Raw genomic sequence first — 5,810 nt, 5'->3', positions numbered from 1 at the left:
GTGTAAAAGATCCATTTAATGTATGTAAAACTACTTTAACTCAGATAACATCACTCTGAAGTACACTACCAAAATGCTAATTGAGAAAAGCTGAAAGGAGGTTTAGTTTACTCATTATCACATGCTAGAAGAAAGTTTGCATGAGAAAACACTGAAGAGGTGGTTTTTAAATCCAGATTTCACAACTCCTGGTGCAAAATGGGTCCCACAGCTTCCTCTAGAGTCCTAATTGCTTTTCACTGCTTGTTGGGTGCCTGTGAAAAGTTGATTGCAGTAACTCAAATGCTCATATCCACCCATGCTGTTCTGGCCTCCAGAGCCAGCCCTGAAACAGCAGCTCGCAGACTGGCTCTGGAGGCCACTGCGGGTGGACTGGGCTGACACCCCCATGCCTTGTATCATCTGGCTGTTATATGCCCCACTGCTGGCCCCAGTTGTGGAGTTCAGGAAAAGTTCTATACAGCTGTGTTGCATGTTGTTCCGGTCTTTGGTCATGGCTGCCATAGCTTGTTTGTGAGTGGCAAACTCAGCATCGGCTTCGCGAGTCACTCTTCCCTCAGAGCCAATCTCAAAATGGGTTCTCCCAGGGTTGACGGGAAAGAAGTCGTAAATGTCGTTCTCGGGGGTTGTGTATGGCAGCCCTCTCACGTGGATGCAGCGTTCAGTGGTACACTGGACAGGGAAGCTGCCGTCTCCATACCTGTGGTCGTACACGCCCAGGAGACTACAGTAACTGAGGTCTCTCCCAGAGAGATGCGTGGGGAAGCCATAGCCCCCATAGCCTGCACTATCAGCACCGGACCTCATCCTTTCCAGGCCCGCTTGCTGGAAAATGCCAATATACCTCCTGGCTGTGCGGGGGAGGTCATAAGACCCCGGCCGCTGTACAGGCAAGAACTTCAGAGGAGGATCTGAGTATGACCTAGCTTCTTCCTGACTGCTCTTGACCATGTCAATATATCTGTGCCCGATTCTCTCCCTGTGCTTCTCTAGGGCCTTCTCGCTAACTCGGGAGGCAAACTGCACAAAGATTTCCTCTGTAATCTTGCCCTTAGGGTCACGGGCAATGTGACCCCATTTGGCACAATTTCCAGCCATGAGAACTGAGCAGTTTCTTTCTTGGTGCATCCAAACGGGAGTCCTCAAAGCCACACAAAGCCGGCGTTGGTGGTGTCAGCACTGATTGGACGGGTGCGTTTCAACACCCAATCCCTCTTGGTTCTGTGGGACTTGGACATCTCAATATACCAGTGTCCCATGCTTTCCCTGTCTTTTTTAAGGGCCATTTTCTATCATTTTCTGATTCAAGTTCAACGAAAGCCTCCTTGCTCTGCCTGCCTTCTCTAGTGTGGGTAAAATGAACGCCTGCAGCCCCATCATGGATTGTGCACCGAGAAAGAACATTCCTCACGTCCTCAACAACAGAGCAGGACCTGGCCAGGCCGCAGAGCTTGACCACAAAGCCTTCACCTCCCTTGGGTCCCAGCATCATGGACACTTGAGAGAACAGACATTGAACAAGCTTGGGTGCAGTTTTCTGTGGCTTAAACAACAACCCCTGGGGAAGGAATGACCACAGTTGGACACACCCCTGGTAGGTAATGAATTGTCCCAAACAAGAGCCATATGGCCATCTTGCCTCAGTACCCCGGCACTCACAAGAGCAACCAGGGGTGGTGGTGCTGGGACTGGGATGGGCTCCAGCTCCCTTCCTCCTGGGACAGGCCTTTAGTTTAGTCTTTGTTCTCAGGGCACAGGAATGTCAGCAGAGGGTTTTAAGTAGAAGGGAGACTAGTATGAACTTAGGGAGATTTGTTAGCAAGGAGAAGGAGAGAAGACAAGGGCAAGGCTGTCTATGGAAAGCAGCAGAAATGAAAAAAGAATGGATAGATGTGAGGGCTATCTAGGAAATAAAATGAACTGGTCTGTGGGTGGATTGAAGGGAAAGTTTGAGGAAGAAATTCACAAAGGGACACGGCTCTCCTGCCCTTAGATCGCCCCGCAGTTCTGGTGTCTTGGCTAGAGTGTCTGAAACTTGCCATGAAGTGTAGTCATTGTCAGTACAGGTACAGTGATCTCTCTCTCTTCAAATTGACAAAATAAAAAGAAACTTCTCAGGGGCAGAAGGATTGGCAAAAGCCCTGGTGGTGAAGAAGAGGCAAGGGAGAATGGTTAGAGCTAAAACAAAACCCACATCAAACACCTGTCTGTCTCCTCCTCTTAGGATTTTATGGAAATCAAAACATAAAATGAATCTATTCTTAGGCAAAGCAACTCTGTTTTTTCTTGCAATCACTTCTTGAGATCTCAAATGAGATTTGGTTTATCTAACAATTCAAAATATTTTCACTAAGACTAAGAATAAGATTTTCACTCTTCTTTTATGTACCTCCTCCAGTGAATTTAATAGCCTATCCCCAACTAATGGACTTGTTTTAAAGGCTTTTTCAGTGATTTTCTCCATTAATAGCAAGTTGGAAATTATAGCAATATAAGGAATCACAAATTTCCAAATTAATTGCTTGACACAAGGATAAAAATAGTATCCTGTACTGATAGAGGACCGTAGACACCAAATAGTAATAAATGTTATTTAAATATCAGAGTGCTACCAGGATATATTAATCATATAAAATGTTTGTCATATTAATAATAACATAGCATTACTTCACAAATTTTAAAAAGTACATAAATATTTGACCCAGAAATTCCACATCTAGGATTATATTGTAAAGGTAAGCTATAACTTTCACACCCCTCCCCCCCCCACCTTTTTAGAATAATGTGATTTCAGCATGGTATGACATAGCAGTGAGTTAGAAATTTCCTAAAAGAATTTCAATAGTTAAAAAACTATGGTAACAGGGGCACCTGGGTGGCGCAGTCATTAAGCGTCTGCCTTCAGCTCAGGGTGTGATCCCAGCGTTCTGGGATCAAGCCCCACATCGGGCGCCTCTACTAGGAGCCTGCTTCTTCCTCTCCCACTCCCCCTGCTTGTGTTCCCTCTCTCACTGGCTGTCTCTGTCAAATAAATAAATAAAATCTTAAAAAAAAAATTACGGTAACGAATTGTGAAAAAAAAGATCATTCTATATGTATTTATATGGAAACATCTTCATGAAATATTAACAATAAAAAGAAAGGTGCAAAACACTTTGCATAATATATTACTATGTGGAAATAAAAACATATACATGATTGTATGTACAAAGGCTATCTTTGAAAAGATCCATAGGCCACTGGTCACAATAGCTAACCTAAGAAGAGGAACCAAAAGACTGAGAAACTTGGAAAGGGGTGGGATTGTGTGATTTTTTGGTATATGCTTTCTTGTATTATTTAATGCTGAACTATGCATGTATACTAATTAGCTTAACTAACTTAAAAATGGTATGCTTAAACCTGTATTGCTTACCTGTATAGCAGGCTCTATCTATCTATCTATCTATCTATCTATCTATCTATCTATCTATCATCTATCCATCCATCTATCTATGTATCTGCATATACACATACATCAAAATATATACACACTGTGTTTGTCAGGGTTCTCTCCATATATATAGCTGTTTCTTTTTCTCTCTTTCTATATAGAGAGAAACGAAATATATATATGTCTCCTGCCTCACTAGAAACTCAGGCAGAGTTTCTATGTTGCAGTTTTGAGGACAATTCTTTCTTCTCCTGAAAACCTCAGTCTTTGCTCTTAAGGCCATCACCTGATTAGATAAGGCCCACCACACCATGGAGGGTAATATGCTTTACCCAAAGTTCACTGATTTAAATATTAATCACATCTAAAAATTCCCTTCACAACTATATGTAGACTGGTCTTTAACCAACAACTGGGTTCCAGAGCCTAACTAAGTTGACACATAAAATTAACTATCACATAGACACTGAGAGTCTTGTATTTAAAAATGAAGAGCATTTCTACAAATGGGGCAAAAGAGAAACAAGTCAGTGAAAATGTGTCCATGATCTATAGTTTTCCCCTAATGATGCCACCTATTTAAGTAGGGGATAAAAAAATGAAGATAAGGTCAGCAAATAAGGAGGCCTTCTATTAAAGACATGTCTTTAGATAGACGGAGAGCATAACTTTCCCCTTCCGGGTATCATCATTTCCCGATATGAGTGATATCCCAGTAGAGATAGTAAAGGAAAAATGGAGATCAATAACAGAAGGGAAAAAAAAAATAAAAGAAAGCAAAAACTAAAGGGTTTATATAACTGTATCAAACCAACACGTACACTTTAAACGTATGCAACGTCAATTATAGCTCATTAAAGCTGGTAAGACAGTAACATAGACAGAAACAAGGCAAAACAAAAAAGCTAAAGGGTTTGAAGTCTCCTGCAAGTGAAAGTCCCCTACCTTTTGGCAGTTAGCACAAGATTTATACGTTACAGGCAGGTGCGTGGGTCATGAGTTAAAAGGCGCCAACAAACAAGAATGTGAGATATGAAGCGAGGCAGATGATCCAGTCTCACTTTGCAGAAATATATGGCCTAAGAATAAGCAAGTCTGTGCTCTGGAATTTTGCAAGGAAAACAGACAGTTTAAAACACTCCGAGAGAGTGAAAAACATTCCACAGCTTGGGGTTCAGAAAAGAAACCAACTTTAGGGTGCGGCTTGCAATTCCTGGTGGCAGATTTTCTAATAGACTTGATCCTTTATGAGCGAACTGATAGTATCCCAGAAATTTAAAATACTATTATATTTGTGGAAAAGAACTATGAGGTCTGTGTTGCATTAAAGGCAAACTGCAGATGAAGTTGTTGCTCATAGATGAGGACTCAGTTTCCATTTAAAGCAGAGTTTCAGAAGCCTGTAACGGGAAGCCGTGCGAGGTGGTGGGTATTTCAGTATTATGCGTGCAGAAATAAGATGGCCAGAGAACTAAATACGGGCATTGCGGCCACACTTAACATGGTTAGGCTAGATGACTTGAAGCTTTTATGAGTCCCTGATAATCTATTCCCTGATAATAAAATATATTTTGTCTTAATTATACCAGCACAGATATCCGATGGCAGAAATTAGCATATGTGTCAACATAATCTCAGTACCTGGAATTTTTGATAACACATTTAAAATAGTGTGCATAGAAGGTGCATAAGGTGTAAAGCTATAGATGGAGTTTTATTTTTAGTAGCTGTGCTTATTTTCATTGTGTTCTATGGCATGACTCCTATGTCAAATTCTAGACATCTAGGATTTTGCAAGGAAATTGAGTTTGAAACCTTTTGTTTCCATTCAGTTTCTAGGACACTCTATGCAGGCATGAAAACTGAACAATGTGATAAAATTTTAGAAGCTAGGCAATAAACACATTACTTTTGTAAAGAAGGAGTTGTAGAGAGGTGAAACAAGGAGTTTCGTGTGGCTCCCAGGCTTTTAGACTTTGTGGGTTGATAAAATTATTTTTGTACTACAGAGAGAGAGGACTAAGGAAAAGTTGTCAATGTTGTTTTAAAGAAAAAATAATAGAAAATAACTAAACTCTAATATTGCCACTGCTTCATAGAAGAAAGAACTTTTAATAGATGAAAACATAATTTATTCCCTCGGTTATATTCAAAATATTAAGTGACTGGTATGGTGCTCATACTAATTGACCAGTCAGAACAGACCTGAGCTGCTCAACTCTACTGGAGAGTAACGCCTAAGAACAGCACTTAATGAACATAATCTGAGAATAAAGCAGAACCCTTTATATTTCAGACCTTAGAGTCATGAAAACCTACTACTCTTTCCTTATTTTTATTTGCCAGTCTCCATAACATTTTGACTGACACCTATGTG

General features: G+C 40.9%; 1 pseudogene; it reads right to left on the bottom strand.

Annotated features, from left to right (window-relative positions):
* Positions 1 to 225: 225 nt before the first annotated feature.
* On the bottom strand, positions 226 to 1,492 carry LOC113256911 (heterogeneous nuclear ribonucleoprotein F-like; annotated as a pseudogene).
* Positions 1,493 to 5,810: the final 4,318 nt, after the last annotated feature.

This window comes from Ursus arctos, unplaced genomic scaffold (genome assembly GCF_023065955.2).
Source record: "Ursus arctos isolate Adak ecotype North America unplaced genomic scaffold, UrsArc2.0 scaffold_4, whole genome shotgun sequence".
Classification (NCBI taxonomy): Eukaryota; Metazoa; Chordata; class Mammalia; order Carnivora; family Ursidae; genus Ursus; species Ursus arctos.
The sequence above is the reverse complement of the archived record's forward strand: the minus strand, read 5'-3'. Positions and strand labels throughout refer to the sequence as shown.